At 41.6% G+C, this 25174-nt stretch overlaps 1 long non-coding RNA gene across 2 annotated transcripts in view; it reads left to right on the forward strand.

The window, feature by feature from the left end:
- The window catches only part of LOC147344995 (uncharacterized), a 49942-nt gene extending 27523 nt beyond the window's left edge, over window positions 1-22419 (forward strand). Inside the window, exons 2-4 of one of the 2 annotated variants that reach the window (XR_015154443.1) lie at window positions 10712-10826; window positions 18826-18865; window positions 22058-22419. This is a non-coding gene — a long non-coding RNA (uncharacterized LOC147344995). The remainder of the gene's footprint in view (window positions 1-10711; window positions 10827-18825; window positions 18866-22057) is intronic. The other variant, XR_015154442.1, reaches the window with a different exon arrangement.
- The last annotated feature ends 2755 nt before the right edge of the window (window positions 22420-25174 follow it).

Consider the following 25174-nt stretch of genomic DNA (forward strand, 5'->3'; position numbering starts at 1 on the left):
TCAGTACCTAACATCAGTCAAAGTAGAGACAATTTCTGTCATTTTAGAATATTCTCTAGAGCAACTAGGGACAGAATTGGCTGGGTGATGAGAAAAGTGTATGTTCAACCAAACAAGAAATGGTCAGAACTTTCCTCACAGTTTTCCTATTTTTTATGTTCTCCCTAACAATAAAGAAGAGTGGTACTGTTAGTGTTTAAATTTCATCCTTTAGAAGTGGAAGCATACAGCATATGTGTGTGTGTGTGTGTATAGAAAGAAAGAAAGTGAAGTTGCACAGTTGTGTCTGACTCTTTGCTACCACATGGACTGTAGCCTACCAGGCTCCTCCAACCATGGAATTTTCCAGGCAAGAGGACTGGAGTGGGTTGCCATTTCCTTCTCCAGAGGATCTTCCCAACCCAGGGATCAAACTTGGGTCTCCCACATTGCAGGCAGATGCTTTACCATCTGAGCCACCAGGGGGCTATATATGTGTGTGTATACACACACACACACACACACATACACACACACACATAAGTATATGTATACATATATTCACATATTCTTTTTCAGTCTGGTCATTCTAATAGATATATAGTGGTATCCCTTGATTTTAATGCATTTTCCTGCAGAAAATTACGTTCAACTTATTTATAAAACTTCGTTTAGGAAGTGTCTAAGGTTTAGGTATATTTTGCCTGTTTTTTAAATTGGGTTTTAATTTTTTATTATGGATTTGTTTGGAGTTTTTTACATATTCTGGATACAAGTTGTTTGTCAGATCTATGTCTTGCAAGTATATATTTTTTCAAATCTGTGACTCGTCTATTCCTTTTCTTTGGTTCAGTTGTTTAGTTCAGTCTCTCAGTCGCGTCCAACTCCTTGCAACCCCATGGACTGCAGCATGCCAGGCTTCCCTGTCCATCACCAACTCCCAGAGCTTACTCAAACTCATGTCCATCGAGTCAGTGATGCCATCCAACCATCTCATTCTCTGTTGTCCCCTTCTCCTCTTGCCTTCAATTTTTGCCAGAATCACAGTCTTTTCCAGTGAGTCAGTTCCTCGCATCAGGTGGCCAAAGTATTGGAGTTTCAGCTTCAGCATCAGTCCTTCCAATGAATATTCAGGACTGATTTCCTTTAGGACGGACTGGTTGGATCTCCTTGCAGTCCAAGGGACTCTCGAGAGTCTTCTCCAACACCACAGTTCAAAAGCATCAATTCTTTGGCGCTCAGCTTTCTTTATAGTCCAACTCTCACATCCATACATGACTACTGGGAAAACCACAGCTTTGACTAGACGGACCTTTGTTGGCAAAGTAATGTCTCTGCTTTTTAATATGCTGTCTAGGTCGGTCATAACTTTTATTCCAAGGAGCAAGCGTCTTTTAATTTCATGGCTGCAGTCACCATCTGCAGTGATTTTGGAGCCCCTCAAAATAAAGTCTGTCACTGTTTCCATTGTTTCCCCATCTATTTGCCATGAAGTGATGGGGCCGGATGCTATGATCTTAGTTTTCTGAATGTTGAATCTTAAGCCAACTTTTTCACTCTAACTTTTTTACTGTGAGTTCTTTCCTTATTGGTCACTTAATTTTTTTTTATTTCGTTGCACTGGATCTTAGTTGCGGCACACAGCACCTTCAATCTTTGTTGCATCTGCTGGGATCTAGTTCCCTGACCAGGGATCGAACCCCAGCCCCCTATATTGGGAGGGTCGAGTCTTAGCTACTGGGCCACCAGGGAAATCCCTTGGTAACTTTTTTTAATGTGATAAAATACACAGAACGTACAATCTACCATCTTAACCATTTTAAAATTCAGTAGTGTTTAGTGCATTCATAGTATTGTGCAATGGTCACCACTGTCTAATTTCATTTTCATCAGTCCAAAAGGAAACCCAATACCCATTAAACTGTCATTCCACATTCTCCCTTTCCAGCCTCTGGCAACCACTAATCTACTCTTGGTCCCCATGGATTTGACTATTTTGGATATTTCATATTAACAGAATCATACAGTATGTGGGCTCTTGTGTCTAGCTCATTTCAATTAGCATAACATTTTCAAGGTTCATCCACACTGTAGAAATAAGTTCACATCCATTCTGTGAATAAGGTCGTGTCATCTGTAAACAGACGTGGTTTTGCTTCTTTTCTTTTTCTTTTTTTTACTTCTTTCCTCATCTGGAAGCCTCTGCATCTTTTTCTTGCCTTGCTGCCCTGGCTAGGACCTCTAATGCCATGTTGAAGAGAAGTGGTAAGAACAGACACTCCTGTCTTGTTCCCGATCTTAGGAAAGAAAAAATTTTAGTCTTTCACAATGAAATATTATGTTGCTCTGGGTTTCTCATAGATGGCTTTCATCAGATTGAGGAAATTCACTTCTATTTCTAGCTGGTTGAGTGTTTTAATGAGGAAAGGGTGTTGGATTTTGTTGTTATTGTTTTTTTACATTTATTGAGATTAGTTTGTGTTTTCCCCTTTATTTTGTTACTATGGAATATTTCACAGGTTGATTTTTGTGTACTGAACTAAGTTTGCATTCCTGGGATAAATCCCACCTGATCACAGCGTATAATCATTTTTGTATGCTGCTAGATTCAGTTTTCTAATATTTTATTGAGGATTTTCCTTCTATTTTCATAAGGAATATTGGTCTATAATTTTCTTTCCTTGTGAGAGTTTTGTCTGGCTTTGGTATCTGCAAAGTACTGGCCTCACAGAATGGCTTAGGAAGTGTTCTCCTCTCTTCTCTTTTATGGGAAGACTGTGAGAGATTGGTGTTAATTCTTTTTAAACATTTGGTGAAATTAAACAATGTAACCATCTTGTCCTGGGCTTTTCTGTGTTGAAAGTGTTTTGATTAGTAACTCAATTTCTTGTTACATGTTTTTTCAGATTTGCTTTATCTTTTTCAGTCTCTCTTGGGAGTTTGTGCATTTCTAGGAATTTTTCCATTTCATCTAGGTTATCTAATTTGTTGTCATAGTATTTTCTTATAATCCTCTTTATTTTTGTAAGATCTGTATTAGTGTCTCTTCTTTTATTCCTGAGTTCAATAACTTGAGTCGTTTTCCTTTTTTCCTTCATCTGTCTGGCTAAAGGTTTGTCAATTTTGTTGATCATTTCAAATGACCAATTTTTGGCTTTGTTCATTGTCTCTATTGAGTTTCTTGTCTCTGTTTCAAGTATTTCCATGCTAATATTTATTATTTCCTTCCTTCTGAGCCCTTTGGGTTTGGTTTGCTCTTTCTCCCCCTAGATTCTTTCCTCCTTTTTGGGTCGGGCTGCGTGGCATGCAGGATCTTAGTTCCCCAATAAGGGATCCTACCCACACCACCCTGCAGTGGAAGCTTGGAGTCTTAACCACTGGACTGCCAGTACGCTAGCTTGTTGATTCGGGATCTTTTCTCCTTTTTAATTTGGGTGTTTATAGCTATCAGTTTCCCTCATTTATAGCACTACTTCTGCTCCATCTCCAAAGTTTTGGTATGTCGTTTTTGTTTTCATTAATCTCACAACATTTTCTAGTTCTCTTTGTGATTTCTCCTTTGATCCACTTTATTTAAGAGTGTGTTGTTGAATTTCTGTGTATTTGTAGATTTTCCAAATGTTATTAACTTCTAATTTCGTCCCATTATGGTCAGAAAACCTACTTGCATTATTTCAGTCTATTAAAAAATATTTATGGTCTAACATATCAATTATCCTGGAGAACGTTCCATGTGTGCTTGAGAAGAATGTGTATCTTGCTGCTGTTAGGTAGATGTTCTATAGACGTTCATTAGATCTAGTTGGTGTATATTCTGTATCCTGATGACCTTCTGTCTAGTGTTCTCTCCATTATTAAAAGTGGAACATTGACATATCTAATAAGGGAATTCCCTGGCAACTGCCAGGGCCCAGTTCAATCCCTGATCAGGGAACTAAGATCCTGAAAGCCGCATGGCAAAAAAAAGAAAAACAAGAAAGGAATACCTAAATATCATAGTTGGGGTGCTTATTTTTTCCGTCAATTCTTTCAGTTTTTGCTTTGCTTTGTGTGGGGCTCTGTTTTTAGGTATATATGTTAACAATTATTATATCTTATTAATGTGTTGACCTTGTTATCATTCTGTGATGTCCTTCTGTGTCTTTGGTAACATTTTTTCCTCTTAAAAAGTATTTATTTATTTGTTTGGCTGGGCAGGGTCGTAGTTGCAGCATGTGGGATCTAGTGCCCTGACCAGGGGCCAGACCCTGGCGCCTGCGTGGGGACTGCAGAAGCGTGGTCACTGGGCCGCCAGGGAAGTCCTAACAATTTTTTTTTTCTTAATGTCTATTTTGTCTGAACTTAGTGTAGGCACTCCATCTCCCTTTTGGTTACTGTTTGCATGGGCTATCTTTTTCCGTGCTCTTTAAAGCTATTTATTTATTTTTATATCTATTCTGCCAATCTTATGTCTCTTAATAGGAGAGTGTAATCCATTTAGTTCAGTGTATTTATTGATAAGGAAGGCCTTGCTTCTGCTGTTTTGCTGTTTGTTTTCTTTATGTATGTCTTTTCATCCCTGGGTTCCTCTGTTCCTCCCTTCCTTTGTGTTTATGGAGTGTCTTGTGTATCACTTTAATTTCTTGATGTTCCTTTAAATACATACTATTTCAGTTATTTGGGGTTGCCATGGAGATTAAAATGAACATTTTAATTTGTAATAACCTAGTTTCCGTTAATGCTAACTTAATTTCAATAGCATACAAAAATTTTTGTTCCTATATAGCTTCGTTACCCTCCACTTATGTGGTTCTTGTTCAAACTGCGTTTTTATCCATTGTGTGTCCATCGACATATTAATATATTTGTAATTATTGCTTTTCAGGTCTATTTTTTGTATGTATCCTCCCTGGTATGTACATTACCTGCTCGATCCCCAGAAATAGATCAGAACTTTCAAATCCATGTAGACATCTCATTCCCCAGCCTTTCCTAAAAAAAAAGACAGACTTCTGGTTAGGCTATTGTTTGCCTCAACTTTTATCCAGTGCCTCAGGCAGCAGTGACTAAAACATTTGCCTATAAATGTTTTTAATAAACACCCCCCCACCCACACCCCGGCTCTCTACCCCTGGGCCAGTTCTTAGTTAGGCAAAATGAAGACAAGCCTTCTGAGTTGATTTTACAGGGAACCACAAGATTGGTCAAAACAAATAATTACATTTTTGTGTGTGTGTGAATGAGGTCTGTTCTGCTCCCTCCACCACCATCAATATGGATTATTATTTTCAAAACTACCACTGAGCTGGAGAGTAGATGAGACAGGGGTAAGATTATACACCGCAAAGCTTGCTGTCTTGCTGAAATTCAGCTGGTTTTCTTGAACAAGTGCTCCCAGGTTTCTTGAATAAGTGCTCCTTTGTTTAATTTCCACAATTGCAAAAAAGCGATTCTGACATTTTTGCCTCATTTTACTGCTTTTATTGAGGCTGAAATCTTGGAGTTCCTGACTCTGCCACACTGACGTCACTCGTCCGGTAGACTCGTGTTCTTGAGAGTCGTGCGTATCATTGCATAAATCAGGAATTTCTTCCTTTTTGCTGGTGGGTAGTATTCCACTGTAAAGATATGCCATAATTCTTAGTTCATTCATTTTTTAATGGATATTTAGGTTCTTTGCAGTTTCAAGCTTTTATAATAAAGGTACTGTATACGTTTATATATAAGGCTGTGTTCAAATATATGCTTTCTTTTCTCTTGGATACCTGCCCAGGAATGAGACTTGCTGACTATTTGTTTAATTTAGTAAGAAATAGTCATGGACAGCAAAAGAGACACAGATGTGTAGAACAGCCTTTTGGACTCTGTGCGAGAGGGAGAGGGTGGGATGATTTGGGAGAATGGCATTGAAACATGTATAATACCATATATGAAACGAATCGCCAGTCCAGGTTCGATGCACGATACAGGATGCTTGGGGCTGGTGCACTGGGATGACCCAGAGGGATGGTATGGGGAGGGAGGTGGGAGGGCGGTTCAGGATGGGGAGCACGTGTACACCTGTGGTGGATTCATGTTGATGTATGGCAAAGCCAATACAGTATTGTAAAGTAATTAGCTTCCAATTAAAATACATTTATATTAAAAAATACAGGAAATAGTCATGGACTTGCTGTGTGGTCCAGTGGTTAAAACTTTGTCTTCCAATGCAGGGGGTGTGGGTTCTATCCCTGGTCAGGGAGTTAACCAAAACATAAAACAGAAGCAATGTTGCAACAAATGCAATAAAGACTTTAAAAAAATCCACATCAAAAAATAAACAAACAACTTATCCTTAATAAAAAGAAAAAAGAAAAGAAAGAGTCAAAGTGTTTTACAGTGTGGCTGTGCTATTTACATTCCCGCCGGTGTGATGGTTCCAGTTGCTCCATATGCTGTTAATAGTAGGTGTGGTCAGTTTACAAAAGATTAACAGTTTTAATGGTTAATGCATTTGTGTCTTAATATGGACTTACCAGAGATCAAATTGCCAACATCCACTGGATCATGGAAAAAGCAAGAGAGTTCCAGAAAAACATCTATTTCTGCTTTATTGACTATGCCAAAGCCTTTGGCTGTGTGGATCACAATAAACTGTGGAAAATTCTGAAAGAAATGGGAATACCAGACCACCTGACCTGCCTCTTGAGAAACCTATATGCAGGTCAGGAAGCAACAGTTAGAACTGGACATGGAACAACAGACTGGTTCCAAATAGGAAAAGGAGTACGTCAAGGCTATATATTGTCACCCTGCTTATTTAACTTCTATGCAGAGTACATCATGAGAAACGCTGGGCTGGAGGAAACACAAGCTGGAATCAAGATTGCTGGGAGAAATATCAATAACCTCAGATATGCAGATGACACCACCCTTATGGCAGAAAGTGAAGAGGAACTAAAAAGCCTCTTGATGAAGGTGAAAGAGGAGAGTGACAAAGTTGGCTTAAAGCTCAACATTCAGAAAACTAAGATCATGGCATCTGGCCCCATCACTTCATGGGAAATAGATGGGGAAACAGTGGAAACAGTATCAGACTTATATTTTTGGGGGGTTCCAAAATCACTGCAAATGGTGACTGCAGCCATGAAATTAAAAGACGCTTCCTCCTTGGAAGGAAAGTTATGACCAACCTAGATAGCATATTCAAAAGCAGAGACATTACTTTGCCAACAAAGGTCCGTCTAGTCAGGCTATGGCTTTTCCAGTGGTCATGTATGGATGTGAGAGTTGGACTGTGAAGAAAGCTGAGCACCGAAGAATTGATGCTTCTGAACTGTGGTGTTGGAGAAGACTCTTGAGAGTCCCTCGGACTGCAAGGAGATCCAACCAGTCCATTCTAAAGATCAGGCCTGGGTGTTCTTTGGAAGGACTGATGCTGAAGCTGAAACTCCAGTCCTTTGGCCACCTCATGTGAAGAGTTGACTCATTGGAAAAGACTCTGATGCTGGGAGGGATTGGGGGCAGGAGGAGAAGGGGACGACAGAGGATGAGATGGCTGGATGGCATCACTGACTCGATGGACATGAGTCTGGGTGAACTCCGGGAGTTGGTGATGGACAGGGAGGCCTGGCGTGCTGCGATTCATGGGGTCTCAAGGAGTCAGACACGACTGAGCGACTGAACTGAACTGAATGACTAATGAGGTTGAGCATGTTTCATATGCTTATTTGCCCTTTATACATCTTCTTTTGAGAGGCATCCACGCATTTTGCCCAGTTTTTAAAAGACCATTTCTCTCTCTTTTACTGAGCTGCATAAAAGTCCACTGTCATCTATAGATACTGTGAAGATTTTCTTCCATTCTGTGGTTTACCTTTTCCTTTTCCAAACAATGTCTTTTTTAAACTGTAGCTTTATTAGAGATAGAGTTTCTTGTTTGGGTACCATTATAATTGGTACTGTTTTTGAGATTTCAGTTTCCAATGGTTTGCTGCTGGTGCATAGACTTTAAATTGTATGTTTCCATCTTTATAAATTTATTTATAGTTTTAGGAGCTTTTGAGGGGTGGATTTCTTGGAATTTTCTTTGGAGACAATCATGTGTTCCATAAATAGGGACAGTTTAAATTCTTCCTTCCCAAAGTGCCCTTTCTTTTTTTTCTTTTTTTATTATCTTGCCTTGGTCTTCCGATACAATGTTGAATAGAAGGGGTAAGAGTAAACATTCTTATCTTGTTCTTGAATTTAGGGAAAGTATTCAATCCTTTACCAGTAAGTATAATTTTGATCAGTCGCTCAGTCGTGTCCGACTCTTTGTGACCGCACGGACTGTAGCTTGCCAGGCTGTTTTGTCCGTGGAATTTCCCAGGCAAGAATACTGGAGTGGGTTGATATTTCTTTCTCCAGGGGATCTTCCTAATCCAGAGATGGAACTCACGTCTCCTGCATTGGCAGGCAGATTCTTTCCCACTGTGTCACCTGGGAAGCCCCTATAATTTTGATAAGTAAAAGTGTTAGTCACTAGGTCATGTCCGACCCTTTGCAACCCTGTGGACTATAGCACACCAGGCTTCTCTGTCCATGGAGTTCTCCAGGCAAGAATACTGGAGTGGGTCTTGCCATTCCCTTCTCCAGGGGATCTTCCCAACCCAGGGATCAAACCCAGGTCTCCTGCTTTGCAGGCGGATTCTTTATTGTCTGAGCCACCAGGGAAGCTCCAAGTATGATTTTAGTTCGGAGTAATTTATAGATGCCCTTTATCAGGTTGAGGAAGTTCCTTTCTATTCCTACCTTTTTTTTTAAGACTTAAAAACATATTTAAAAATTTTTTTAATTTAATTTTTTGGCCATGCCACACATTGCAGTATGTGAAAATCTTAGTTCCCCAATGAGGAATCAGACTCGATTCCCCAGCTTTGGAAGTGTGGAGTTTTAAACACTGGACCACAGGCAAGTCCTCTATTCCTACTTTGATGAGAATTTATCCGGAATGGATAGGGATTCCCTGGTGGCTCAGACGGTAAAGTGTCTGCCCGCAATGCAGGAGACCCGGGTCGATATCCAGGTTGGGAAGATCCCCTGGAGAAGGAAATGGCAACCCACTCCAGTACTCTTACCTAGAAAATTCCATGGATGGAGGAGTCTGGTGGGCTACAGTCCATGGGGTTGCAAAGAGTCGGACACGACTGAGCGACTTCACTTTCACTTTATCCAGAATGGATGTTGAATCTTGTCAAATACATACATTGATATGATCTTCTGTGCTTTCTTTTTTAGACTGCATTAATTAACACTCAAATAGTAAAACAGTCCTGTGTTGCTGGGATAATACTCAGTTGGTTGCTGTGAGTGGCAGTGGTCTGTGCCCCGTAATTTATTCCTCAAAGTCTATGCTATCTAGGGCCAGATCCACACACAAAGCTCAGCCGTGAGCACACGGGTTCATACATACAACTTTACCAAGTTGTTTTCTTCTTCTTTTTGGCTGCACCACACCCTTAGTGGGGTCTTAGTTCCCTGACCAGGAATTGAACCCTGGGTCCTCATCAGTGGAAGCTCGGAGCCTAACCACTGGACTGCCCGGGAATTCCCCCAAATTGTTTTCTTGAGTTCCTTTTTCTCAGCGATCTCACACTTTCCAGCTTGTGACTACTCCTCTTCCTTGTCCCTAATTAGAAAGCCAGGCTTTAGTTTCTCTGCTCTGCAACACCCTATTCATGATGACTTCTTCCTTTAGGATCAAATGGCAAGGAGATAGAGAGAAGGCAACAAGGGCGCCCCCGGTCCTCTCGGGACCACACTGCCTCTTGCCGTGGAGAAGATGCCTTTTAAGTCTGCCTCTGCCTTTTAACTTTTAACTGGGGTTGAAAAGAACATTGAAGAACATTTTCTGTAAAGGACTGGCAATAAATAAATTAGGCTTTGTGGGCTGCATATGGTCTTTGCTACATACTCCTTCGCTTCCTTTTTTTTTTTCCTCCTTTGCTTTCTTTTCCACAATGCTTTGTGAATGGACAGACCATTTTTAGCTTGAGGGCCATGTAAGAACACGCTGCAGGCCATAGTTTACCACTCGTCCTACAAACCATTTACATTTTATATAATCATTGATACGGTGGGACTCAAATCTGCTATCCTGATATTTGTTTTGTATTTGACCCATCTGCTCTTTGTTCCCTGTTCCCTCTTTTTCAGCCTTCTTTTGAATTAATTGAACATTTTTTATGATTTTATTTGATCTCACTTATTAGTTTATTAGGTATAACTCTTAGTTTTTTATTATTTAGTGATGGTTTATGACAGTGTGTACATCTTTAACTTATTAATCTACCCTCAAGTAACATTATACACTTAAAAATATATAGTCTAAGATCCTTACAAGATTGTGCTTCTATTTTCTCCTTCACCTTTGTGCTTCTGTTGTCAGATATTTTGCTTCTACCTGTTATGACTGCCACAATACATTGTTACTATTTCTGCTTTGAGTAGTCAATTCCCTTTTGAAAAGATTTGAAAAGGAAGAAAAAGACTTTTTCAAGTTTATCCACACACTTACCATTTCTGATGCTCTCCTTTTCTTTATGTCCATCCATATTTCCATCTGGTATCATTTTCCTCCTGTCTGAAAGACTTCCTTTAACATTTTTTTTTGAAGTGAAGATCTGCTGGTGATTAATTCTTACAATTTCATATGTCTAAAGAAATCTGTAGGCTCTGGTTCTGGGTAAAATGTAGTAAGCGCACTCCACCCTGTCTCTCCTACTGAATACAGCTGCAAAACCTGGATGGAATACATGGAACAGCGATCTGAGGACTCTGAAAAGTCAATATTAGTAGGAACATTGGAAAAAAAAAAGACAAGAAGTTGGAGCACCACCGAACCAGTGGTGAGTCTACCCGTTATTTTTTTCCTACAGTGTCCTCCAGTCTGAGCACAAGTCAGCCTGAAACCAAGAACTGGTGTTGGCAGGAACAGTGAGAAGCCCAGGAGGAACCTTATGGTTCCCGCTGGAGGAGCAGGAAAGGGACCTCCTAAAGCCTAGAGAGAGGAGAGACTTCTTTTTCTCCTCCCGTCTCTCATGTCACTGCCCTCAGCAACTTCCTGGTAATGACGTGAGACCTCCCAGTGGAGCCCACAGGATCCATTCCTCAGTAACAACAACCTTGTGAAGTGAGTTAAGAGTTAACCTGAATAGCTCCATAGTTACTGAAGAAATTGAATTTATAGCTAGAATCGACCAGTGAACCCATCTGGGTCTGCTGCTGTCTATTTTGAAAGGTTGATAATTATTTGGAGTTAATAATTATTGACTCAATTTCTTTAATAGATAAAGGCCTATTCGAACTTTCTCTTCCTTCTTATGTGAGTTTTGCAGATTGTGTCTTTCAAGGAATGGATCTGTTTCATTTAGGTTATCAAATTTGTAGGCAGAGTTGTTCATAATATTTATTATCCTTTTAATGTCCCTGGGATCTTTAAGGCTGCCTCCTGTTTAATTTCTGGTAATAGTAATCTTGAGTCCTCTCTTCTTAGACTGGTAAGAAGCTTATGAATTTTACTGATCTTGTCAAAGAACTGGATTTTGGTTTCATTGATTTTCTCTATTGATTTTCTGTTTTCAAGTCCATTGATTTCCATTCATTTGTATTGTATCTTTTCTTCTGTGTGTGTGTGTATGTGATCAGTAGTATCTGACTCTTTGTGACCCATGGACTCTAGCCCACCAGGCTCCTCTGACCATGAGATTTCCTAGGCAAGAATATTGGAGCTGGTTGCCATTTCCTTCTCCAGGGCATCTTCCCAACCCAGGGATTGAACCTGCGTCTCTTGAGTCTCCTGCATTGGCAGGCAGATTCTTTTGCACTAGTGCCTTCTGGGAGCCCCTTCTTCTGCTTACTGGGTTTAAATTGCTCTTCTTTTTCTAGCTACCTAAGGTGGAAGCTTAGTTGATTGATTTTAGATCTTTCTTCTTTTTTAATATACTGAAAGCTATAAATTTGCCTCTAAGATCTGCTTTTACTGCATCCCACACATTTCGATAAGTTGTGTTTTAATTTTCATTTCATTCAGAATATTTAAAAAATTTTCTTGGTATTTCTTCCTTCATCTGAGTGCTATTTAGAAGTGTATTATTTAGTCTCCAAGGATTTTGGGATTTTCCAGCTATCTTTCTGTTGTTGATTTCCAGTTTAATTCCATGGTGGTCTGATACAGACATTGTGTGCTTTTCATTCTTTTAAATTCATTAAGATGTGTTTTATGACCCCAAATGTGTTACAGGCTATCTTAGCCAATGTCCCATGTGAACTCGAGAATCTGTATTCTGACATTATTGGATGAAGCACTCACTAGATGCTGCTTATATCCAGTTGTTTGATGTTGTTGGGTTCAACTGTGGCCTTGCTGATTCTTCTGCCTGCTGGATTCATGCACTTCTGATAGAGGGGTATTGAAATCTCCAAATATGGTCGTGGTCATCTATTTCTCCTTGCAGGTCCATCAGTTTTTGCCTCACATATTTCAATGTTCTGTTATTAGGCATGTATGCATAAAGGATTGTTATATCTTCTTGGAGAAATGGCTCTTTTGTCATTTCCGCCTTTTGTGGTTTTAATTGAGCATTTTTATTCTATATTATCCCCTTTCTTAGCATATCAGTTACTACTTTTTTTAGTGATTGCCCTAGAATTTGCAGTATATATTTACAACCAGGCCAAGTTCACTTTCAAATAATACTTTACTGCTTCACAAGTAGTGCAGGCACTTCAGCAAACTGACTCTGATTCCTGCCTCCTGTCCCTGTTGTCATCATTCATTTCACTTACACATAAGTACACACACACAAATAAGTATACATGGTACTTTGTTGGTATTATTAGGTTGAACAAGCTATTATCTTAGATCAATTGAGGATAAGAAAAATACGTTTTTAAATAGCCTTCATTTATTCTTTCTCCCGTGTACGCTCTTTCTTTATGTAAAAGTGGGTTTCTGAACTTTATTATTTTCCTTCTCTTAAGGAATTTTTGAAAAGCATTGTTTGTGGGATTTCCCTGTGGTTAGGAATCCACCTTGCAGTGTGAGGGATGCAGGGTCGATCCCTGGTCAGGAAACTGGGATCCCACGCGCAGCAAGGCAACCAAGCCAAGCGTTCCAGCCACAACGAAAGATCTCGCGTGACACAGCAAAGATCTTGTGTGCTGTAACTAAGACCCTCCTGACACAGCCAGATAAATAAATATTTTTTAAAGAAACCATTTTTTTTTTTTTTGCAAGGCAACAAATGCTCTCAATTTTTGCTCGAGAAAGCATTTCTCATTCACTTTTGAAGGATATTTTCCTCCTAGAATTCTAAAATGGTGGGATATTTTTTTTACCCTCTTAATACTTTTTAAGTATTTCACTGCACTCTCTCCTTGTTTGCATAGTTTCTGAGAAATTGGACGTAATTCTCATCTTTTCTCTTCATTTTTCCCTGGCTTCTTTCAGGAATTTTTCTTTATCTTTGATTTTTGGTAGTTTGGATATAATATGCCTGGGTGTAGTTTTCGGCATTCATCCTGATTGATGTTCTCTAAGCTTCCTGGATCTGTGGTCTGGTGTCTGACGTTAATTTGGGGGAAATTCTCAGTCAAACAAATTATTGTTTCAAAAATTTCCTCTCTTCCTGTCTCTCTCTTTCTTCTCCTTCTGGTATTCGCATTAAGCATATGTTACACCTTTTGTAGCTGTCTCCCAGTTCTGTTCTGCTCTGGTATTTTTTCTCCAAGCCTTTTTTTCTCTTTGTTTTTCCATTTTGGAGATTTCTGTTGAGACATCCTCAAGCTCAAAGATCCTTTCCTCAGCTGTGTCCAGTCTGCTAATAAGCCCATCAAAGGCATTCTTCATTTATGCTGCAGTGCTTTTGATCTCCAGCATTTCTGTTTGGTTCTTAGAATTTCCATCTCTGCTTACATTGCCCGTCTGTTCTTGCATGCTGTCTATCTTATCCATGAGCACCCTTAGCATAGTGATTATAGTCGCTTTAAATTCCTTGCTTTTATATTAATAATTCCAACATCCCTGTCTTATCTGAGTCTGGTTCTGTTCCTTGCTCTGCCTCTTCAGACTATGTTTTTTTGCCTTTTAGTATGCCTTGTAGTTTTTTTTTTTCCCTTGATAGTTGGACATGATGTACGGGGCGATAGGAATGACTATAAATTACCCTTTAGGCATGTTGTGATAAAGGGGGTGTAGGGGAGCAGTCCATAGTCCTAGGATTAGATCTTAGTCTTCGTGAACAGATGCTCCTGGACTGTGAGCTTCACAAGTGCTTATTGTTTGTTTTTCTGGCCTTAGGTGGAACAGGATGGCTAGAATGGGATGGAGCTAGGTATTTCCCTTCCCCCAAGACAGTTAGGCTCCGTTAAACCCCTCTGCAAGTAAGTCTCTGGTTAGGTCATTTCTCCTGAATGCAGGCTTTGTTAAGAACAGAATACTCTGGCATGTTTCATAATGGTTTGTTTTCTTCTGCACCTGCCAGAAGCACTGGGGGTTTTTCTCTGATATTCATTATGAGAACCTGATAAGTCTTCAGGAGGTAAAACTCACACAAGTGTGTCTGTGTGTGTGTGGGGGGGGGGGGGGGCGGGCAGGCCACCCTCTGACTGCATCCCCTTGGAGTTTTTGTCAATGAGACTTGTCCACACTCAGCCTCCAGCAGTTTGTTGATTGTAATTGAGGTTTCCCCACCCCAGTACTGCTTTCTGCACGGATAAGCTGTAGTTCTCTGCGTCCACCTGCCTGTCTCTACAGTTTGGGTGGGGAGGGGGCAGTGATTTTCCCCATGACTGTGCTTCTCTGATGGATCTGAAGTTATTCATACTTCAGTTCATTCAGCCTTTTACTTATTGTTAGGACAGAGTGATGACTTCCAAACTTCTTCCATGTTGGATGGGAAATGTTTCCATTTTTAGCTTGCTGAAAAGTGTTTTTATCATGACTGTATGTTGAATTTTGTCAAATGCTTTCTTTCTGCCATTATTAAGAAGACTATGTTATTTTTAACCTTTATTCATTGATATATTTTATTACATTGACTGATTTTTTTTTTTTGTAAACTAACATTGCATTTCTGGGATAAATTTCCAGTTGACTTGACTTTTACCTTTTTTATGTGTTTCTTGGTTGATTTGCTGATCCTCCTAATGGATTTTTGCATCTTTGTTCAGGACAGCTCTTTGTCCATAGCAAGGAATCAGCAAATTTTTTCTGTGAAGAGTCAGGTAGTAAATATCTGAGGCTCTGGAGACCGTGTAATCTGTGTCACAACTACTCAACTCTGCCACTGTAACATGAAGGCAGCAATGGAGAATACACACATGAATGGGTGTGGCTGTGTTTTCTTAAGACTTCCCTGGTGGCTCAGACGGTAAAGTGTCTGTCTACAATGTGGGAGACCCGGGTTCGATCCCTGGGTTGGGAAGATCCCCTGGAGAAGGAAATGGCAATCCACTCCAGGACTATTGTTAGGAAATAATGTATGTAAATAATGTGTGTTTTCTTAAAACATTATTTACATAAACAGACTGCAGGCTGATTTGGGCCCGTAGGCCATGGTTTGACAATCCCTTGTCTAGGTTTGTTAGGTTTTTTCCCCCCTTGTAATGTTTTCGTCTGGTTTTGGTATCAGAGTAACACTGGCCTCATAAAATTAGTTGGGAAATATTCTGTCTATGTTCTCTAGAAGTTTTTGTGAGATTGGAATTACCTCATTCTTAATTGCTTGCTAGAATTTACCCGTGAAGCCATCTGGGCCTGGAATTTTTTTCCTTGTTGGAAAGTTTTGAACCATAAAACATAAATTTTAGTAGATATAGACTCATTCAGATTTTTCTATTTTTTCTTTTTTACAGAGGTATAAATCACATACCATAAAATTCACTTTTTTAAAAAAGGGAACAATTCACTTGTTTTAAGTATATTCACAAAGTTGTGCAACCATCTTCTCATTTCATAAACATTTTCATCTCCCCCTGAAAAACTCCATTCCCATTAGTTTACACTCATTCTCGCTTCCTCCCAGCCCCTGGCAAACACTTTCTGTCTCTATGGATTTGCTTATTCTGGACATTTCATATAAATGAAATCATATGACACATGACCTTTTGTGGCTGACTTCTTTCACTTAGCACAATGTTTTCAAAATTCATCCATGTTGTAGTATTTGTAAGGACTTCATTCATCTTTTTGTGGTCGAAGATTATTCCATCGTATGGGTATACCACATTATGCTTATCCATTCATCAGTGATGGATATGGGAACTGATTCCACTTTGGGCCACTATGGATAACGTTGCAGTGAGCATTTACATACATGTTTTCACGTGGACATACATTTTCAGTTCTCGCATGTGTGCATGCTCAAGCGCCTCAGGTATGTCCGATTCTTTCTGACGGTATGGACTGTAGCCCACCAGGCTCCCCTGTCCTGGCAGTTCTCCTGTGGTATATACATGAGAGTAGAATGCCTCCTTTGGCAACTCTATTTTAACTTTTTGAGATACTGCCAAATGCTTTTCCAAAGTGACTGCACCGTTTTATATTTCTGCCAGCAACGTACGAAGGTTCCAATTTCTCCACATTCTTGTCAACACTTTTTATTGTCTTTCTTTTTATTACATCCATTATAGTGGTTTTGATACATCATGGTGTGGTTTTGATTTTCATTTTCTTAGTGACTAATGATGTTGAACTTTTTTTCATGTGCTTATTGGCCATTTGCATGTATATCTTCTCGTGGGAAATGTCTATTAAAATCCTTTTCACATTTAAAGGATGACTTATGTACCTTTTTATTGCTGTTGTAAGAGTTCTTTATATATTCTGGAAACTAGTCCCTTATCAGAAAAACGATTTGCAAATATTTTCCTCCATTCAGTGGGTTGTTTTTTCACTTTCTGGACGGTGCTTTGAAGCGTGAATGCTTAAAATTTTGATCAAATCCAATTTACTTAATTTTTTCTCTTCTTGCTTGTGCTTTTCATGTCTTATCTGAGAAACCACTGCTTAGTCCAAGATCACAAAAATTTACTATATCTTCTTCTAAGAGTTTTAGAGCTTTAGTTCTTTGATTTAGGTCTTTGATCTTCTGAGTTAATTTTTGTATATGGTGAGAGGAATAGTTTTATTACTTTTCCTTTAGAATGATTCATTTCTAGTTTATGTAATAAACTCAATTGATTTTTGAATATTTCTCATATTCTAAAAGCTTGCTGAGTTTGTTTATTAGTTCTAACAGGTGTGTGTGTGTGTGTGTGCATGCACATGTGTTTGTATTTCTTATGGTTTTCTGTGAATAACACCCTGTCATCTACACATCTACACATAGTTAATAGTTCATCTTTTTCAACCTGAGTGGTTTTGCTTCTCTTTCTTGCCTAAATACCCTGATATCTTTGTCTTATTCTTGGTCTTAGCAGGAAAGCTTTCAGTTCTCACCATTATGTATGACGTTAGCAGTGGATTTTTCATAAATGCCTTTTATCGTGTTAAGAAAGCTGTGGTTCTCTTGTAGATCCCTGAGCTTCCTTAAAATGATGATTTTGAATTATTTGTCAGGCAATTCATAAACCTTCATATGTGAGGGGTTCAGCTGCTGAAAAATTACTGTGTTCTTGTGGTGGTATCATGTTTCCTTAATTTTTTTGTGTTCCTCAAAGTCTTGCATTATTGTCTTCACATTTGAAAAAGTAGTCACCTTCTCCAGTCTTTACTGACTAACTTTGGGAGAGAAATACTGTCACCAGTCAGCCCAGCTAGGAATTCTGAGGTTCAGACCTTTCCTATGGTTGTGGCCACTCCACACCTCATGTGCCCTCTTGGAGGGAAATTTTAAAAATATATATTTATTTATATATTTATTTATTTGGCTGCACCTGGTCTTAGTTATGGCACATGGGACCTTCAGTTTTCATTCTGGCATGCGGGACCTTTGTTATAGCGCGTGGAATCTTTAGTTGTAGCCTGCGAACTCTCAGTTGCGGCATATGATCGAACCTGGGCACCGTGCCTTGGGAGCTCAGAGTCTTAGCCACTGGACCACGAGGGACGTTCCTTGGAGGGAAATTCTTAAGATTGTATGCCTTCTATTGATTCTATGAAGCCAGGCTAGAAGCTGAGAGGCTACTGTTTTATTTCCCTAGGCTTGTGCCCTGAGAATGCTCAAGCTTGGTGCCTTCTGTCAGTCCCAGAATCACGGCAGCTTTCTGCTTGTGCTTGTAAGTTGTCTGCCAAGATTCATACTCCCTGTCCATGACGGTGTGTGCAGGGAGCTGACCAGAGGAGGTCAGTGACGTGTGCAGAGCATTGGAGATACACTTGGGCCAGTTGAGGGATCTGCAGGTGAGGCTTGCTAAGGGATTCCCGGGTGGACTTCCTGGTGGAGTCTACAAAGTGGTTTGTAGGATCTGCAGCCTCTTGATGAGCTTTTGTTTTGTCTTTTAAATTGGCATGTGGGATCTTAGTTCCTGGACCAGGGATTGAACCCATGCCCCCTGCAGTCGGAGCACAGTCTTAACTACTGGACCACCAGGGAATTCCCTCAGATAAGTTCTGAGCCCTAGTTCTTGTGCTCCCAGCCTCTCTCAACCCCTCAGCTGTGCTGACCGTGTTCTGGGTTCTGGGTGGGTTAGAATAAGCGGGCCTCTTGGGTGCCATCCACCTTGACTGGGAAGCCCAGTGTTGACTTACTGCTCTCTCATTTTTCCCTGGGAGAAAGGACAGGCCCAGAGGGTCTCTCTTGGCATTGAACTATGCCACCTTGAGAGGGGGTGACGTAGGCATAGGGCAAGTATTCATCGACTGTCTCCAATGTGTGTGTTCTCAGATTTTCTTTTCTCCGACAGTGAAGGAACCTCTCTGCTGGATTCCTGGACTCCCACAAAGGTACTGTCGTCACCAGTGGTAGCCAGAACTGACGTCCTGCGGGCGGGGATGAAGACAGGAAACTCTTATTCTGCCATCTTGCTGGTGTCCTCTAGCATCAGTTCTTCTTTAAACATTTGGCAAAATTCACCCGTAAAGCCATCGCGTCTTGGGCTTTTCTTTGTGAGAAGTTAGAACCCACCTGCCAATGCAGGAGACATGAGACGTGGGTTCAATCCCTGGGTTGGGAAGATCCCCTGGAGGAGGGCATGGCAACCCACTCCAGTATTCTTGCCTGGAGAATCCCGTGGACAGAGGAGCCTGGAGGGCTACAGCCAGTGGGATCACAAGAGTTGGACATGACTGAAAACTTAGGACAGAGGACAGTTATTATTATTAATTCAATCTCTTTACATGTTAGAGAGCTTTTTGGTCTCTTTTGAGTCCATTTTAGTAGTTTGAATATTTCTAACTATGTCCATTTAATCTAGGTTATCTACTTTGTTGGTATACAGCTGTTCATGGTATTGCCCTATAGCTCTTCTTACTTCTGTATAGTTAGTAGTAATGTCTATTCTTTCATTCTCAATTTTAATAATTTGAGACAGCTCTTTTTCTCATTCAGGCTTGCTAAAGATTTGCGAATTTTGTTACCATTTCGAAGAACCAGATTTTGGTTTCTTCCATTTTCTCTATCATTTTTCTATTTCATTTACTTCCCTTTTATCTTTTCTTTTTCACTCAGCTATAATTTGCCCTTTTACCTTCTGTGTCTTCGTATGCTGGTTTTGATAGTTTGTGTAAGGAATATGTCCATTTCCATTTGTTATTGAATATATTGACTTGATATTGTTCATAATCATCCCATGTTATCTAGTTAGTGTGTGTATAGTCTCTAGCGATCCTCCTTCTCTCTCTAATAATATTGGTCACGTAATGGTCTCTATTTTTTGGTTGAAGAATCCAGTCTGGGTTTTACCAATTGTGACAAAAGCTGTACAGCAGCCCTACGGTCCCCACCTTCTGGTGTTCACTTACTTGGGTGAGCTGCTCCCCTCAAGTGCACATGTGACCTGCGACTTGCTTCTAATCAGTTGTCATTGTTCAGTCGCTCAGTCATGTCCGACTCTCTGTGACCGCATGGACTGAAGCACGCCAGGCTTCCCTGTCCTTCCCTGTCTCCTGGAGTTTGTTCAAACTCATGTCCATTGAATAGGGGATGCCATCTAGTCATCTCATCCTCTGTCACCCCCTTCTCCTCCTGCCTTAAATCTTTCCCAGCATCAGGGTCTTTTCCAATGAGTTGGCTCTTCGAATCAGGTAGCCAAAGTATTCTAATCAGTAGAATATAGCAACGGTAAAGGAGTGTACATGATTATGTATATGTGATTATTTTGTATGAGTTAATAATTCACATTACTAGGAGATGGCCCCCCTCCACCATGGCTTTGAGGAATTAAACTGCTATGTTGCAAGCTGCCATTTGGAAAGGGCCACGTTGCCAGGAGCTGCAGGTGGCCTCCAGCTGACGACAAACTAGAAAGTGAGGCTCCAAGCCCAGCATCCCATAAGGAACTGGATTCTGTCGATAACTATGTAAGTTGGAAGTGGTCTCCTCCCGAGCTGAGCCATAGACAAGACACCTTAAGTGTAGTTTCGTCGCGTCCTAAAGCAGAGGACCCAGTTGATCTGTGCCTCTGACCCACAAAACTAGGAGAAAATTAACGTATGCTGTTTAAAGCTACTATGTTTCTGGCACTACTGTTATATAACAATAGATAAATATGTTAGTGATTTGGACCTTTCAAATCAACTGCTTTTGGTATCAGCATTTTCTGTATTGTTTGTCCACTTCCTATTTCATTGACTTATGTTCTTATCTTTATTATTCACATTTTTCTATCTCAGGTTGAATTTGCTCTTTCATTTCTTAGGTTTTTAAGACAGACCCTTTACTCATCGATTATCAACTTTTTATCTTTTGTACAGCAGTTAAAGCTATAATTTCCCTCTAAGTCATTGCTTTTAGAGCTGCACTCCACAAACGTTGGTGTATTGTGTTTTCATTTCCATTTGGTACAAAATACTTTCTAATCTCTCATGTGAAAAGACTCTGATGCTGGGAGGGATTGGGGCCAGGAGGAGAAGGGGACGACAGAGGATGAGATGGCTGGATGGCATCACGGACTCGATGGACGTGAGTCTGAGTGAACTCCGGGAGTTGGTGATGGACAGGGAGGCCTGGCGTGCTGCGATTCATGGGGTTGCAAAGAGTCGGACACGACTGAGCGACTGATCTGATCTGATCTGATCTGATGGGTTATTTAGAAGTACCTTAATTTCCTAAGATCTAAGAAAATTTCCAGGTTTTAGAATTCGCCTTATTTCCTCTTCTCTTAGGGATCACATTTCTGTACTGCTTCTCGTCCGTGTTGAAGAACCGCTGTGTCGTATGTTTTATTTGGTTTTCTCCTTGTTAAGGCGGGAGGGCAGATGCAGTCCGTTACTCCAAGTGACTAGGCTCCGAGCGATACGTTTGGGTTTAACGCTCCTGCCTTGCTGTTTGTTTTCTGTTTGCTCCTTCAGCTCTGTTCACCTTTGCCTCTTTCCCTTCCTTTGTTGGTTGTTGGTTTACATTTATTTGGCCGTGCCAGGTCTTAGCTGCGGCACGTGGGATCTTTAGCTGTGGCCTGTGAACTCAGTTGCAGCGTGCTGCATCCAGTCCCCTGACCAGGGATCAAGCCTGGGCCCCCACACTGGGAGCGTGGCAACTAGCCGCTGGACCACCAGGGAAGTCCCCCTCCCTTCCTGTGGACTGAGGATTTGTCTTTTGGTTTTAGCCTTCCATTTTGATCACTTTTGGCCCATTAGCTACTTCTCTCTCTATGTGTATGATGTGTGTGTGTGTGTGTAATTGCTCTCGAGTTTGTACTTTGGATTTGTAACTTATCCAAGTTAAAGATCCAGTCTATCTTTAAACTATTAACTAATACTTTGTGAATAATATAAGACCCTTACAACAGTATACTTCCACTTCCATCCTTCGTGCTGTGGCAGTCCTTCATTTCACTTCTGTGAAGGTTCTAGACTCCACAATACAGTGTTATTTTTTTTTTTCTTTAAAAGTCAGTTACCCTTAAAAAATGTTTTAAATTTCTTTTCAAAACAAACAACTTTTCACTGAAACCGAGTTGATTTACAATGTTCTGTTAGTTTCAGGTATGCTGCTGCTGCTGCTGCTGCTGTCGCTTCAGTCGTGTCCGACTCTGTGCGACCCCATAGATGGCAGCCCACCAGGCTCCCCGATCCCTGGGATTCTCCAGGCAAGAACACTGGAGTGGGTTGCCATTTCCTTCTCCAATGCATGAAAGTGAAAAGTGAAAGTGAAGTCGCTCAGTCGTCCGACTCCTAGCGACCCCATGGACTGCAGCCCACCAGGCTCCTCCATCCATGGGATTTTCCAGGCAAGAGTACTGGAGTAGGATGCCATTGCCTTCTCCTTCAGGTATACAGAAAAGTCAATTATCTTTCAAGGAAATAAAAATGAGAGAAAATCTGTTTTATTTTAGTCCACATATTTGCCTATTTGTCATTTCTGGTATTCTTCATTGTCAGGTAAATCATATTTACACATCTTTTTCCTTCAGCCTGAAAAACTTCCTTTAAATTTTTTTTGTAGGGCAGGGTGCGCTGGCAATGAATTTTCTCACCTTTTGTTTGTCAGAAAATACCTTTATTTTTCTTTATTTTTTAAAGAAAGAAATTTGTTGCAAAAAATGCTAACCAATTATACATGTAATAGATGAATCAGTGTTGTTCTGTAGTTCTCCAAGTCTATATTAATATTCTTTTTAATTTTTTTTCCCCTCCAAGCTGCAGCTGAGCTCATCCAATGAATTTTTCATTTCAGACATTGTATTTTCAGCTCTAGAAGTTATATTGGTTCTCTTTTATATCTTCTATTTCTCTCCTCATTACATTTATTTTTCCTTTAAGATCTTGAATACTTGTATCATAGCTGTTTTCAAGTCTTGTCAGCTGATTGGATTATCTTTGTCATTTCTTGATCTATTTCACTGATTTTTTTTTCTTGGTTATGGGGCACATTTTCCTTCTGGGTTCCCCAGAAACAGAGCCTAAGTCTGTATTAGAAGTAGATGCTGTGATTTCATGAGGTAAGGAAGCAGAATGTGGCCTCAGGAAAAGTGTGTTCTTGGCCTGATCCACAGGGAAGACTCTAGAGCATAAATTGCACCACGTGTTGGCTTTCCTGGAGGAAGGGAGTCCCCGTTTCAGCTGGCCATTGATCGTAGGCTGCTCAACATCCAGACCAATAGCTCCTATCAGCTCAGGGCTGTTCTCAGGAGAAGGGGCAGCTGGGCGCTGCCCACGTTCACAGAAGGTGCACAGCCAGCAGCAGGCATTGGGTGGAGTCCTGCATGGCCTTCATGGTGGCATCTTTCTCTGTCTCGGAGTCTTCTAAGCAGGGGTCCTCTCTGCCTGACGAGTGCAACCTGGGATGTTGGGGTGGGGTTCACTTCCCTAGCAGCAACCCTCAGCCAGTAAGAAAACACCCATCTCCTGTCACTCAGACCAATCGGATTGGCATTCTGTGTAAGCCTGGAGGTTCCAGGGGAACTGGGCCCCTGCTGCCTGTGGCAGAGAGCATGCTTAGGTTGCCTTCATGCTTTCCTTCCTCCTTCATCCTGTCTCTTGAAATCCTCTCCCAAACGCACGGTCTAGTTCAGGCCCTGTCCTCTTGGGAATCCAGACGAAAACGCCTGGGGCCGAGGTTCTAGATGGAACCCTAAGGGTAACAGAGACCTGTTGGGCCTTTCCAGGTGACTTGATTACATTTCCACTTTAGAACAGTCCCAGGGGCGGTGAGAAGCGGACAGCGCCACAGTGGACTGTGGGAGAGGGGGTCAGCTGGGAGGAAACAGAGGGAGAGAGACAAGACTTGTGGCTGGTTAGAGAGTCTGTACCCCGAAGCGCTGGCAGCCTGGAGCCCTGGGCCTGGGGCAGGAGGGGCCCTAGGGAGGGGCTGGTTTGGGGGCAGCAGGCAGATCCAGTTTACCCAGTGTCCTCCTTCTCTAAGGAAGCAACGATGACAAGAAATGTCCACAACAGGCACGTCTGTAGTGATAGCGAGTAGGGCTGGTGGGAGTAGAGATGGAGTCTGGAAGGATTAGGAGGTAGGGGGTGATAGACCAAGGCTTTCTTTTTGGGGAGATAAAATGGTCTCAAACAGACAGTGGAAATGTGTGTCCAACTTTGTGAATATGCTAAAAACCATTGAGTTGTATGCCTTAAATGGGTGAATTGTAGGGTGTGTGAATTCTATCACAATCAAACTGTTATTTTTTTAAAACAATGAGTGCAAAGTTGTGCAAGGGACTTGGGGTTGGCAGAGGGAGGGAACCTTGCTGACTCACGGACGGTGGGCTGGGCCTCAGACGTTCTTTCGCTCACCCACCTTGTTTACCAGTGGGGTACAGGGAGAAGGTGAGTCAAGGGCTTATACCCAGGTCTCCAGACTCTCTGGGGGCGCGTCCCCCGCCCCGGCCATCTCCGGTCACTTGGCCTGCAGCTGGCTGCTCCATCCACTGCAGCATACACTTCCCTTCCCTTAGGCCAGTGTCCTTCTGAGAGGTGGGTGACAAATTGGATGAATGACTTTTCTGCTTTCTGCCCCCTCCCCGCTCCGCCTGGCCTGGTGAGTCTGACTGCCGCCCCAAGGGTCTCCCTGCTGCCAAGGACGCGGCCTGGGAGGACCCAGCTTGGGTGGAGGGAGAAGATGTTTGGTTCTCTGAGCAAGAAGGATTGGGAAATTGAGTCTGACACCTGGCAAGGCCCACTGCCCGGGCAGCACGCAGGGGAGCCTGGCCAGCACCCCGACTAGGCTCTTCCAGGCCAGCACCTCGCCAGGGTCCTGGCAGAGGCCAGAAGCGGGCGCACCGTGGGGTAGAGGGGGTGTGGGAGCAGACAGCCTGCAGGTAATGGAAAAGCTAGAACATCGGTCATGGCGGGCCTGCAGCATTCGTGTGTTGATGTCAAGAATGGAGGAGGAATTTGTGACCTTTTACCAAAGATGCTGGAATTCCCAGTGGCCGCCTTGGAGCCCATGCTTGGACCACTCCTGGAATCTTCTTGCTGTCATTGTTCTACCCTTGCTGCCAGCAAGACCCCCAACCCCTCTGCCTCAGATACCTCCATCAACCTCGTCATCCCACCCCTGGCAGCTCCCTCCAGGCCAGAAGCCTACCTAGCACTGGTACCCAGCATGCCCCTTCTCCCTGCTCAGTGTCGATCTCAGCTCCCCACCTTGCT

Source organism: Bos grunniens, chromosome 25, assembly GCF_055505025.1.
Source record: "Bos grunniens cultivar Pamir isolate PY7600 chromosome 25, Bosgru_T2T1.0, whole genome shotgun sequence".
Classification (NCBI taxonomy): Eukaryota; Metazoa; Chordata; class Mammalia; order Artiodactyla; family Bovidae; genus Bos; species Bos grunniens.